Below are 15,004 nucleotides of genomic sequence, written 5' to 3' on the forward strand. Positions count from 1 at the left end.
AATCAAGTCAGTAAGAAACTAACCGACGTAACTGTAAAGGTCGGTGCTATTCAGGGAAAAATAGATGTAGACTTCCTTGTTGTTGGCCGGCCGGGGTGACCGAGCGGTTCTAAGCACTACAGTCTGGAACCGCGCGACCGCTATGGTCGCAGGTTTTTATTTTATTTATTTATTTATTTATTGTTCCGTGGGACCAAATTAAGGAGAAGTCTCCATGGTCATGGAACAAGTCAATACATGAAATTATAACACGATATTAGAAACAGATAAAATGAAATATAAAAAACATATTTAGGTGACAAGTAAGTTTAAATAAAGAAAATCAACAATGTAACACTGGAATTTGCTTAATTTTTTAGATCTTCCAGGAGCTCCTCGACAGAATAGAAGGAGTGAGCCATGAGGACACTCTTCAGTTTAGACTTAAAAGAGTTTGGGCTACTGCTAAGATTTTTGAGTTCTTGTGGTAGCTTATTGAAAATGGATGCAGCAGAATAGTGCACTCCTTTCTGCACAAGAGTCCTGTGGCTAAACCATGTGTCCGCAGTATCCTTTCTTTCAGGAGTGCTAGTTCTGCAAGGTTCGCAGGAGAGCTTCTGTAAAGTTTGGAAGGTAGGAGACGAGATACTGGCAGAAGTAAAGCTGTGAGTACCGGGCGTGAGTCGTGCTTCGGTAGCTCAGATGGTAGAGCACTTGCCCGTGAAAGGCAAATGTCCCGAGTTCGAGTCTCGGTCGGGCACACAGTTTTAATCTGCCACGAAGTTTCATATCAGCGCACACTCCACTGCAGAGTGAAAATCTCATTCTGGAAACATCCCCCAGGCTGTGGCTAAGCCATGTCTCCGCAGTATCCTTTCTTTCAGGAGTGCTAGTTCTGAAAGGTTCGCAGGAGAGCTTCTGTAAAGTTTGGAAGGTAGGAGACGAGATACTGGCAGAAGTAAAGCTGTGAGTACCGGGCGTGAGTCGTGCTTCGGTAGCTCAGATGGTAGAGCACTTGCCCGCGAAAGGCAAAGGTCCCGAGTTCGAGTCTCGGTCGGGCACACAGTTTTAATCTACCAGGAAGTTTCAGGTCTATAATTGTCAATATTATCCCTGTCCCCCTTTTTATAAAGTGGCTTCACTACCGAGTACTTTATTCGGTCAGGAAACCGACCACCCCTAAAGGAAAAGTTACAGATATGGCTAAGTACTGGGCTAACATACATAGAACAATACTTCAGTATTGTGCTAGATACCCCGTCATATCCATGAGAGTTCTTGGTCTTTAGTGATTTAATTATTAACTCAATCTCCCTCTTGTCAGTATCATGGAGGAGCATTTCAGGTAACAGTCTCGGAACACTTTTTTCTAAGAGCGCTATATGATTCCCTGTTGGGACTAGGTTTCTATTTAGTTCACCTGCTATATTCAGAAAGTGATTATTAAATACTGTACATATATGCGACTTATCAGTAACACGGACATTCCCACTACGCACTGATTCTATATCCTCGACCTGTCTCTGCAGACCAGCCACTTCCTAATTTTATCCTGAGACTTAGCTATTCTATCTGCATACCACATACTTTTTGCCTTCCTAATAACATTTTTAAGCACCTTACAATACTGTTTGTAATGGGCTGCTGCATTTAGATTCTGACTGTTTCTAACGTATTGATATAATTGCCACTTTGTTCTACAAGATATTCTTATCCCTCTAGTCAGCCACCCAGGCTGCCTGTTTGTGCTAGTAGCCTGTTTTGAACGTTCTAACGGAAAGCAACTTTCAAAGAGCACGAGAAAAGTCTTGAGAAAACCATTATATTTATCGTCTACTGTATCAGCGCTATAAACATCTTGCCACTCTTGTTCCTTGATAAGGTTTACAAAGGTCTCTACAGCAACTGGATCAGCTTTCCTAAACAGCTGATGACTATATTTAACAAGTGTTGCAGCACAAAAATCTTTTAGAGTTAAAATTTGTGCATCATGATCTGAAAGGCCATTCACATTTTTGCTAACAGAATGCCCTTCTAGTAATGAGGAATGAACAAAAATGTTGTCTGTGGTTGTTCTACTGTTCTCTTGCACTCTCGTTGGAAAGAATACAGTTTGCATAAGATTATATGAATTAAGGAGGTCTACCAGCATCCTCTTCCTTGCACAATCACTTATACAATTAATATTGAAGTCACCACATATAACTAACTTTTTGTATTTCCTATAAAGTGAACCAAGAACCTCCTCTAGCTTTAGCAAAAATCTTGTGAAATCAGAGTCTGGGGATCTATAAATAACAACAGTTAGAAGTTTAGCTCCATTAAATTTAACCACCCCTGCACAACATTCAAACACCTTTTCAGTGCAGTACTTTGAAACATCAATTGACTCAAATGGGATTCCGTTTTTCACATACATGTCTACTCCCCCACACCGCAAAGAGCTCCTCGGAAAGCTGCCAGCCAACCTGTATCCTGGTAAAGGAAGCCTCTGAATTATCTCCTTATTTAAGAAGTGTTCAGATACACCAATAATTTCAGAGTCAACATCTATAAGCAATTCACTAACTTTATCTCTAATACCTTGTATATTTTGATGAAATATACTAATTCCCTCATTACTCGGATACCTAAGCTTTGTCAAAAGTGATTCCTGTGTTAGAGAGACTTCCCTTAAGCAGGAATACCTATCAGCTGACTAGATTAAAAAAGGTGCAGCTCTAACACCCATTACTGCAGGAATTTTCCCATGAGTGATCCCACCAACCCCACCTATGCTGTCACCTATAAGCTTTGCTAACCTTCCCTTCCCATACCTGTTGAGGTGCAGGCCATGTCTAGTGAAACCCGTCCTGCCTCGGGCATGGATGTGTGTGATGTCCTTAGGTTAGTTAGGTTTAAGTAGTTCTAAGACTGATGACCTCAGAAGTTAAGTCCCATAGTGCTCAGAGCCATTTGAACCATTTTTGAACTTTGTTGTTGAGAAGGGCGATCAGGATCATAGTAAGAGGAGGAAGAAAATCACTGGATATATAAAGCCTCATGTTGCGGAGTTGTGTGATTATACACACTGAGATGGCAACGAAGCAGAAAGTGATTCGGGCGCGTAAAGCAGTTCGCGAGACATTGCGGCTGCTGAGGTTAGGGCATATGGATCGACAGTAAACTCTAAGAGAGACCTTTAAGCCAGTTACTGAATCCCTCCGATAGCTCTCAAGAAAAACAAAAACACACGATAACGAGGGTGCTGCCATTGATGAATTCATTATTCGTCACACCCCGGTCAGATAGACAGAACATTCGCCGTCAGCAGGGGAAGGTCTTACATGTTGAGTATGCATCCTATAACTAATAACTATAACTGGAGACACAATACACACTGGCGATAGACGGTTTAAGAGAACACCCGACTTAATGAGTCTTATTGTCCTAAGACCTACCAAAAATCTATAAATTATTCGGTTAATGGTAGGGAAACATACTGTGAAATACTGCGCATGACTGGTGTACACAAGATCACGAAAAGACTCAGCAACAAGACATATAAAACCATTATAAAACCAATACTTGATGAAGGCGGAAACAACAACAGCAGCAGCAGTGATGGTGTTGACATTGAGCATGAAGCAGTGAACAATCGAATCCTTCAGTATTTATATTATGACGACCCCAACGAACTAATAGATCGACTACGGTTGCTCATGGCATCAGCTGCTGCAGGTAATATAGCTCATTCGAATGAAGTTGTTTCAATAATCTCATAGCTTAGAGAGAGAGAGGGGTATCATCGAATAAGTGTGGAGACAGTAGTTCGAGAACTGCACAAACCAGCACGCAAAACATACCCTCACAGGCGTGTTATAATTAAAGAGTTGGATGACTTCTGGCAAGCTGATCTTGTAGATACGAGGGATTATTCACATGAGAATAATGGATACAAATATATTTTAATGCTTATTGATACAGATTCCAAATTTGCCTGGGCATTACTTGTCAAAACAAAAACGGGTCGAAATGTCGCCACTGTTGTTGAGCGTTTGCTACAGACAGGAACGAATCGATGCCCAGAGAACCTCCAAACCAATCACGGTGGGGAGTTCTACAATAGGTATTTCAAGACAGTGATGCAGCACTACGAAATACATGACTACTCAACATTCACTCACCTGAAGGCAAGTACCGTGGAGTGTCTGAACAGAACAATAAAACGTCGAACGTGGGTGTGTTTTAACCTTTGCGGCTCATACAAATGGACAGATATCCTCCCAGAAATAATTGCTCAGTATAATCGAACCAAACATAGCACAATAAAAATGAGACCATTCGATGTTCGTGATAATGGACTCATGGAAAAGGTGTACTATCGCATTAAAATACTGGATCCACACAAACAGAAATTTAATGTAGATGATTTGGTACATATCTCAAAACACAAGACGGCATTTGAGAAATCATACCTACCGAACTGATCAACTGAGATATTTACAGTTTCAAAGGTGCAACGAACGAATCCTAGAACTTATATATTGAAGGATAGTAAAGGTGAAGAGATTGCAGGCTGCTTCTACACTGGGGAGATGCAGAAAAGCTCAGAACCGGACGTTTTTCTCGTGGAGAGAGTCATAAGACGTCGGGGAAATAAGGGTTAGTCAAATGGCTTGGTTTTCCTGCTACAAAAAACAGTTGGATTGATGCCGGCGATTTGCTATATATAATGGGCGCGCATTGTCCACAACCGCAGTAGCATAACATGCGTGCTAGGAGATGCATTAGAGGACGTGTTGGTATTCTGGACAAACTGCCAGTGGAATTATACATCCCTAGGTATAACTTCTGTGGACCTGGGACAAAGCTTAAGAAACGCTTGGCTTGAGGTGATATGGGAGTTAATCTACTCGACGAAGCGTGTATGGAACACGACATTGCACATGCTGCAAATAAAGATCTATCAGGTCGTCACATTGCAGATAGGATTTTAGCTGAAAAGGCTAAGGCGATACGGAGAAGAAAGGATATTGGTATAGGTCAACGCATTGCAGAATTTGCAGTTGATAAAACCATGTGTGGAAAAATCAAGTTGTGTTTAGGAGTAAGGAATTTCAAGCGAGTTATGAATGTTGCACATTGTGCACTGAACAAGAAGAAGAAGAACAAGAAGGGCTGTTTGAATAACTGTATCCTGACAGCGATGTATGCAGCTAAAAACGCACTGAAGCAGGAAGGTGCGGGGATGAGAAGAAGAAGAAGAAGAAGAGGATCTGTTAAAGCACCTCGAGTTCAACCAATATCCAAGACATCTGACGGTTTATCCCATTTCTCATCCTGGCCCTCTCCACACTCTCGGTGGTAGGTTCCCTCGCAGGTGGTGCTGCAGCTATTGCTTGGTCGGTCAAGAACACACAAAACTCCCAAGCACAGTTAGTAGAGGCAAGAAGATGTAGGCGACTTGCCTACAACAAATAATTGCATAGCCGTCCGGTATAATGAGTTAACGAAAAAATATTTATTCGCAAAAACTCACAATGAGAAGAAACTAAAAAAACAACAGAGAAGTAACAAAAACTAGGAGACTCTATAGTCTTCTGGCAAAGATAAAAAAACAACACATGACCAGAAAAAAACTCTTGCGCACTTTTGATATCACTTTGCACCAGATATGAAAAATATCACGGCCACACAGCCCCCCCTTTAAAGTGCGGAGCCCCAGGGATATCTTGATACTTGAATTTTATTCGACGTCCAGCTCTGGTGTGCGTCGGGTGTCTCGGGGGCGGTGACGTTTTTGTGATTCACCTGTCTCGGACGATGTACTGAGCGGTGTTTCGGTATGCCCTGCGACCATCATGTGTTGATGCACAGGCGTGGTGTCAGAGGTCGGAGAGGGTAAAACCCATGCTGGCTTGACAAGTTCAATCGATACCTTTGTCGGAACACCATTGTACATTATGTCCACGGTATGCTTATTTCTACTCGGCACCTGAAATGGGCCCGTATATGGTGGTTGTAAAGGCGATTTGACCGAGTCTGTTCGCAACATTACGTGAGAGTAATTGTATAAGTCTTTGTGTACAAACACCTTACGGTTGCCATGGCGAGAAGGTGGCGGGCAACGTATATTTGTGCAGTGACGTTTTAGCTGCTGCACCCAGTATGTGAGGTCCTCTGATCCAGGTAGTGAGGTTGGTACTAAATAATCTGCAGGAATCCGTAGCGGCTCGCCGTAAACCATCTCGGCAACTGATGCACCAATATCGGGTTTGTGAGCTGTCCGCAGGCCTAACAACACTAATGGTAATGCTTCCGTCCATCTCTCTTGATGACACATCAATGCTGCTTTGAGTGTTCTGTGCCATCGTTCGACCATACCATTACTGGCAGGGTGATAAGTAGTCGTGTGGTGGCGTTGGAAACCGCACATGTTGACGTCCTTGGTCAGTTGTGACATCCAAAACGAGCAACCCACGTACACAGAAACGTCTTAGCAGTAGTTTCGGCTGAAATATCGACTATTGGAGTTGCTTCTGCCCATGTTGTGCACCTATCTATGGCCGTAAACAAATCTGTAACCCTCTGACTGTGGGAGAGGTACAACAAAGTCCACGTGAACGTGTGCGAATCTAGCAGAGGTACCCTGAAAATCTCCAGTATCAGCACGCACATGTCGTCCTACTTTACTTTGTTGACAAGGAACGCAGGAACGTACCCAAAGGCACGCGTCTCTTTTCTTACAAGACCACATCTACATCTACATCTACATCCATACTCCGCAAGCAACCTGATGGTGTGTGGCGGAGGGTACCTTGAGTACCTCTATCGGTTCTCCCTTCTATTCCAGTCTCGTATTGTTCGTGGAAAGAAGGATTGTCGGTATGCCTCTGTGTGGACTCTAATCTCTCTGATTTTATCCTCATGGTCTGTCAGCAGCTTGATTGTAGCGTTGGCTCCTGGGTGCGATAGTGTGTGGACACTGTCGAATGCCGTCTTGCGCAATATTTCTGAAATGAATGGTCTTGGTCTGCCTTGAGAAAAGTCGCACCACAGCTTCCGCTCGGAGTTAGGCACCAGAATTTGCTCGAACTTCAGACCTGTAGACGTGTCGTTTAACAGCTGTCGTAGCTGTGAATCCTTGGTCTGTTCCACTGCAAGTTTATCATAGTCTATAATTTCTGAAATCCCGCAAATACGTGAAAAATAGTCAGCCACTAAATTTTCTGCGCTTCTTAAATGGCGTATATCTGTCGTGAACTGACTTATGAACTCAATATAACGGAACTGTGTTGGTGAGCACTTATCACTGGTGTTTTTAAAAGCCGATGTTATGGGTTTGTGGTCTGTAAACACAGTCACTGGCCTAGCCTCTATTCGTGGGCGGAAGTATCGAATTGCTTCGTAGATCGCGAACAATTCTCTGTCATACGCGCTCCACTACTGTTGTGCAGTCTGTAACTTTTTAGAGAAAAACCGTAGTGGTTGCCATTGCCCTTCTACACGCTGGTGCAGCGCCGCCCCTATTGCTGACTGGCTCGCGTCTACAACAATAGCTAGCTGTGCGTAGTGAACTGGGTGAGCGAGCAACACTACTTTGCTGAGGCTTGCTTGAAGATCATTAAATGCTTTGTCCATTTCTCGTGTCCACGTAATTATTCGTCGACCTTTGGCGTCGCGTCCCTTGAGTGCATCAGTGAGTGGTGCTTGCACCGTAGCCGTTGCTGGCAGGCGACGTCTATAAAAATTTATTACTCCCATGTATCGTCGTAGCTCTTGGTAGTTTGTCGGTTTCGGAAGGGCCTGTATCGCCGCGATCTTCTCTGGCAGAGGCAATATACCTTCTGATGACACAGTATAGCCGAGGAAAATGACTTGGTTCTTGTGCACGACGCATTTATTTTCGTTTAAAACGACTCCGTAGTCAGATAGACGCTTGAGAAGTTGACACAGATGCTGTTGATGTGTTTGACTATCCGGAGAGAAAACCAAGATGTCATCAAGATAAGCAAAGCAAAATGTTAATCGCTTTATCACCTCGTCGATAAAACGCTGCCAAGTCTGTGGTGCGTTCTTAAGGCCAAAAGGCATAAATAAAAACTCGAATAATCCAAATGGTGTAATCACTGCTGTCCTCTGAACATCTCCTGGAGCCACCGGTATCTGGTTGTATGCTTTTTGCAATCGAGGACGCTAAAAATTTTCGCGCCGGCCAAAGCACATGTGAAGTCCTGTATATTAGGTACTGGGTATCTATCTGGAATGGTTCTTGAGTTTAATGCTCGGTAATCCCCACACGGTCTCCATGATCCATCTTTCTTACGTACTAAGTGTAGGGGTGAAGACCACGGAGCCGGCCGATGTGGCCGAGCGGTTCTAGGCGCTTCAGTGTGGAACCGCGCGACCGCTACGGTCGCAGGTTCGAATCCTGCCTCGGGCATGGATGTATGTGATGTCCTTAGGTTAGGTAGGTTTAATTAGTTCTAAGTTCTAGGGGACTGATGACCTCAGAAGTTAAGTCCCATAGTTCTCAGAGCCATTTGAACCATTTTTTTTGAAGACCACGGACAGTCTGACCAACGAATTATTCCCGCCTGTAACATTTCCTCGAATATCGCTTATGTTTCTGTCAATCTCTCTGGTGCGATTCTACGTGCTCGTCGTGAAACTGGTTGTCCTGGCGTGGTACGAATATAGTGAACCGGACTATGTTTAACTTCTTTTGTCTGTCTGTCAGAACATCTCCGATTCTTCTCTTCGTCATGTAACTCTTCGGCTACAGAGTTGCCAATCGCCTGTAGCTTCTCACAAGTTGTATGCCCTTTAGTGCTTCATATTGCACTGTTGTCTGTCAGATTTAACAAACGTTTTCCTTGTAAGTCGACCGCCAACTCGAAATGTGCCAGAAAATCAGCGCCCAAAATAGGTTCTGATATACCAGATATCACAAAAGACAAGGTAAACTGTTTGGAAAACCCCACATCAATCTTGCACACTTTACATCCGTACGTGTTAATCACCGAGTTATTCACTGCCTTCAAACGTGGCTGTATGTCTCTTTCGTTGTGTGGCGCATGGCTGACAGGAAGCGAACTAATGTCTGACCCGGTATCCACCAAAAACCTTGTACCCGTAAGTACGAAGCAGGAGGGATATGTATTGACGATTGCTGTGGCTGACATGAAAACACTGCGCTGGTTCTGTACATACCTTGGTTGTCTGAGTCGGCGCATGGTGATGTACATGTTGTAGCATCTCTCCCAAAACGTTTATGGTACCAACACATCTTACGCTCGTCCTCTTGTTTCACGCCCAGCCCGGTCTCTCTTGCGCTAAAGGATAACTTGTGGTCGCTGTAGCGTGCGTAGCTGCGCTCGCAAATCCTCTATTGCAGTTTTTCAATCTCTAATTTCGTTTGAACTTTTTGTTGTTTGTCGCGTTGCGACCGCTTATATCGTCAGTTTGGTCTTGCTGGTATTGGTAGTTACCGTACGTGGCATATGTCGACGTCATTGCGACTGTTGCAGTAGGCTCGTGCGTCTCGTAGATTCTGTCTGCAGCGAGCAGCAGTTTGTCAACTGATATTTCGTCGTATACAGCTAGTGTAGTTCTTACTTGCGTTGGTAGCTGTTGTTGCCATACGTGGAGTAACAGTCTATCAGAGACTGTCGAACTATCTACGAGGCTGCGTTAATGACGCCAGTATTCTGACGGAGTCCTATCTCCCCGTTTCTCTTGGTACAGTACTTGTTTGACGCTGATGTCGACTGACTTCACACGCCGAGAAATTAATTCTTCTTTCAGTCTACAGTATGCTCCTTCTGTAGGCGGGTTCACTATAATGTCAGATATCAAAGCCGAAGTCTGATGGTCCAAATTACTTATCACCAAGGTGAATCCTCGTGATCACTGACTATTCTTTGTTGTAGAAATATATTTTCCATTACCGCGAAACATGTGTGTGGCTGAGAAGGAATGAATGGGGGCGCCCGTAATTGCAACCGTTGAGTTGGTGAAGCGTTGAAACCAGCGGGTACTTCCATTGCTGTTACTAGCTGTGGTTGTGCTGCAGTAGTCCCAGTTTCCGATGATGTTGGCTTCCTGGTGTGTACCGTGATTGTTGAACCAACGTCATTCCTTTGGTCCGGTATATGCTTGAAGCTCATATCTTTCGAAATATGCAACTGTAAAGTTTCTATCTCATTCTGAAGCCTATGAATTTCTTCCGTTATCGAACCGTATCGTTTGCCGTCGTCGTTCATTACTTTTGCAGTTAATGTTCGACGTAGCTAACCAAAGATTTAAAGTTCCTTAATCGGAGGTCACCAATTATGTAGGCGACTTTCCTACAACAAATAATTGCATAGCCGTCCGGTATAATGAGTTAACGAAAAAATATTTATTCGCAAAAACTCACAATGAGAAGAAACTAAAAAGACAACAGAGAAGTAACAAAAACTAGGAGACTCTATAGTCTTCTGGTTCAAATGGTTCAAAATGGCTCTGAGCACTATGCAACTTAACTTCTGAGGTCATCAGTCGCCTAGAACTTAGAACTAAGTAAACCTAACTAAACTAAGGACATCACACACATCCATGCCCGAGGCAGGATTCGAACCTGCGACCGTAGCGGTCGCGCGGTTCCAGACTGAAGCGCCTAGAACCGCTCGGCCACACCGGCCGACTATAGTCTTCTGGCAAAGATAAAAGCAACACATGACCAAAAAAAAAACTATCGCGCGCTTTTGATATCACTCTGCACCAGACATGAAAAATATCACTGCCACAAAGACATAACCACATGATGAAAGCTGCAGCCATCGGAAAAGGACTATAATTGAAACCGTACAGGAAAGGCTTGGTCCATTCATAAATAAAAAAAAGCCCATTAGCGGTCCTACCAGATCGAGCCCTCACAAATACAGATCTTCATAAGTTTGTTAGAGACAAATTCAAGATACCAAGATTCTGTGGAGTGTTTATGCGGGATACATTACCGAAGACCATGTGGAAAATTGGTGAATACGGTATTGTGAATTTAGATGTTGCTGGGGGTCCCCGCACCCACTGGGTGTCATATGTTATGAAAAATGTGGATACCGTCTACTATTTCGACTCATTTGGTGACCTTCAACCACCAGAAGAATTACAACAATACCTCACTTACAGAAGACATGTGCTCTACAATTATCGACGCTATCATGACTTTAATACACCTCTGTGGACATCTGTGCATCATGTTTGTCTTGACGTTCACAAAGAAGAAGAAGCATGCTATATAATGAGGAGGTTTAAACATTCATTCATCAGTTGAGGTTCAGATGCAGTGTCGAACACTTTGATGTTAAATGAACGATCATCTGTATTGCGTGCAAATTACTTCCTGCCAAGTGATTTGAGCGTTGGTGAATGGAGTATTGCATTGATTGGACTGGAGACATACAACAACATCCCAAATATCACAGAGACTAACAATAAAGTGCATCTGGATATTAATGGTGATTAAAATAGTGTGGAAGTAGAACCGGGTGCATATGATATCGACGATTTAAACGAAGTCTTAAAGCAGTCTGGGAAAGGTAGTGAAGTACATGCAAACATCAATACACTTAAACCTGAAATAAGGACTGTAAATGCAACAATTGACTTTAACCAGAAAGTTTCAATAGGGGGCCCGCTGGGTTCCCAAAAGGACAGATTTTGAGGAAGGACCAGAGTAAATTTTACAAATCAGATCAGACAGTGGACATACTCCCTGTCAGTACAATCCGTGTCGAGTGTAACATTGCAACTAACTCCTAATCAACAATAGAATGATTCCCACTATTAACTATTCTTTCCTTCAGTTGCAATGGGGTATAAGATTGTCGAGACCCCGGCTGATGCAATATACCTTCCAGTGATAGCCTAGACACTGGACTATTTGGAGCTGCGTATTGTTGAGCAGCCGGCCGCGGTGGTCTCGCGGTTCTAGGCGCGCAGTCCGGAACCGTGCGACTGCTACGGTCGCAGGTTCGAATCCTGCCTCGGGCATGGTTGTGTGTGATGTCCTTAGGTTAGTTAGGTTTAAGTAGTTCTAAGTTCTAGGGGACTAATGACCACAGCAGTTGAGTCCCATAGTGCTCAGAGCCATTTGAACCATTTTATTGTTGAGCAGAATAATAAACTTGTTTACTTTCTTGGTGAGGAAATCATTGTATGATTACATCTACGGCGGGATGTGCGTACGGTGCATTCCATGGCATGCCACTTCGCTACCGAACAGCAAAGGGATAACACGTGCAAAATATGAGTTTCTTAAATCAATTGGCCTGAAACGGCGCAATGACGTCCTCACTCAATGTCACCCGTCTGGTAGAATATGATGAGAGAATTATACATCAGGAATACTCTCATAAACCTTACGCTTCAACCATGTTTAACAAGAATGATGAAATCAGGATTGTCATCCAGCACCAAGACGCACTCACGCTTCCCTGCATGAGTTTCATACATCTAGAGGGAGCATTGAAAAAAACGGATGGCAGCGATACAGTGGGATCCAAGTTGATACTAATGCTTTAGCATTCCTGTTCCGAGAGATACGCTATGAACTCAATAGGTCTGAGATCGACCGTACACACAAAAAAATGGCTCTGAGCACTATGGGACTCAACATCTTAGGTCATAAGTCCCCCAGAACTTAGAACTACTTAAACCTAACTAACCTAAGGACATCACACACGCCCATGCCCGAGGCAGGATTCGAACCTGCGACCGTAGCAGCCCCGCGGTTCCGGACTGCAGCGCCAGAACCGCACGGCCACCGCGGCCGGCGTACACACAATGTCGGCATAACATCAACCCTTAAAACATATGTCTCGGCAATAACAACAGATGTGCATAGTTTAGAAAATGCAGGGTGGTCTATAGACAGTCCACAGGATAGAACAGTTGCAGAGTACACGCAATTTACTGCATGCACACCCTTAAAAATGCTTATGGGATTCTTTGAGGACATGAGACAAATTATTATGAACGCTAAGCAAGAACTCATTCTGGTGGGGAGTGCCACGGACAATACTCATACATTCAAGGAGTTCAAGAGGAAAACATGATCACAATCAGCAAGATAATATGGAAAACGCCTCACATCAGTGTATCCCAAAAGGAGAATTTGAAGCTTTTAAAGTCCTGAATTCAAGTACATTTCTGTCACTGACATTTTGCTCGTGGGAGATTTTCGAGTACCCAGTGTTACCTACGGCGAGCAGACAAACATGGGCTATTAAAACCTCGAGCAACCTAGAAACACCTAGCTTCATCATACTTGCGTTTCAAACTGATAGAATTGGCAACATAGCAAATGATTCCACCGTGTTCTATAACTGAAAGTTAACTAATGCCAAAGTCTACCTCAATTCAGAATTCTACCCATTAGACAATCTACATCTGCAGTGGAATGAAATGTACACAGTCTAGCGTATGACATGTACACAAGGTTTCGGTCTTATTACTATGAAATTGCTGAAGGAGAGGGAGGGGCGTGACTACTCAGTCCACGTACATTCAAAGAGCTATCACCGATCATCCTAATAGACTGCTCAAAACAGAATGAGGTAATTAAGTCTGGACCTATAGATGTTCGAACTGAATTTGAATCATCGACAAATTTCCCAGAACACACTGCCACATATGCTTTAGTTCTACGTGACCGTGTGATCAACTACTGTTCACTCACAGGTGTCGTACAGCGAGCTGTATAAATGGATACGTACTGCTCCACACCTAGAGCATTTTACGATGATGTGTCACACTGTGACCATCATTTCGGACGCTAAGGGTTTCTATGACAGAGGGCGTAGACAGTTCGCATTTAAAGATGTTGCATTTTTAGCATACACAGAGGATTCTGGAATAATAGAGCCATTTTCTGCAAACATTGCATCACCAACATCTTTCAATCAAGTGAAGTGTGCTAAGACAAGGACGAGTGCAAAGTGATTAACACATTTCTACCACGGAATTCACTGGGCGCACCCTGGCATACCCTATAAAGATATAGTGACTGCACTTAAATTATTCGGTCACATGGACACCATCGTCTACGTGAAGGGAAAGGATATCTCGTGGATGCGTCGAATATTTAAATTTGCTTCTATTTAAGACCTGGAATTCTACAACTGTCCATCTATTCATCGACTCAAGAACATGTATCAAAAAAGTGCTGCTATATCTGCTTATGAAAATGTAAAATTACTTTCAAGTTGGATGAGAAATAAATAATTTTTTATTCCATAACAATCCTTGTATACTTTTTTTCTTTTTGACACTTACGTTCTTAGCAAGTAAGTTTATCAAAGATACTACACCTGCCTCCATTTATAAATGCATTCCACTGGAACTGTCTGTCCTACTTACACAGCCTTTGCTGCCATCACCTGGGGAGCAGCACTACCTGTGCTATTAATAGGTGCACTTTCACATTCCTCGCCCCTCGCCTGCAGGGAAGTCTCTGAAAATGTGTGTGGTCCAGGCAGCACGTCATGTAGCCGCACGTGCAATGCAGATCTAACTGCAGTCAATTCTCTTAAAGTGAGTTAGTGTGTGTGTGTGTTTATGTGTGTGTGTGTTTTAAATGCACCAAGTCTTGTAGACCTATGCAGTGCAATGTGGTTGTAACCGCCCATTATACAGAAATACATTTATCATAAAGTCACCTCTCTTTCAGATGGTATTTAAAGCAACAGACCTTATAGACCAGTGCAGTGCAATGCAGATGTAACCGCCGATTGTACAGAAAATACATTTATGATAAATTCACAACTCTCTCTTTGAAATAGTGTTTAAAGCAACAGACCTTAGAGACCTATGTAGTGCAATGTGGATGTAACTGCCCTTCGTACAGAAAATAGATTTATCATTTTAATCAAAAGAATAATGATTGAGGGTTAAAATAACATTGTTCTTCATATTTACAAAAAAATTAAGTGAATTTATTATTAAACCCAGATTTTTTTGTGAATAAGTGATTCAGATTTAACAATGTTTTGAGAAATAC

This window comes from Schistocerca nitens, chromosome 1 (genome assembly GCF_023898315.1).
Source record: "Schistocerca nitens isolate TAMUIC-IGC-003100 chromosome 1, iqSchNite1.1, whole genome shotgun sequence".
NCBI lineage: Eukaryota > Metazoa > Arthropoda > Insecta > Orthoptera > Acrididae > Schistocerca > Schistocerca nitens.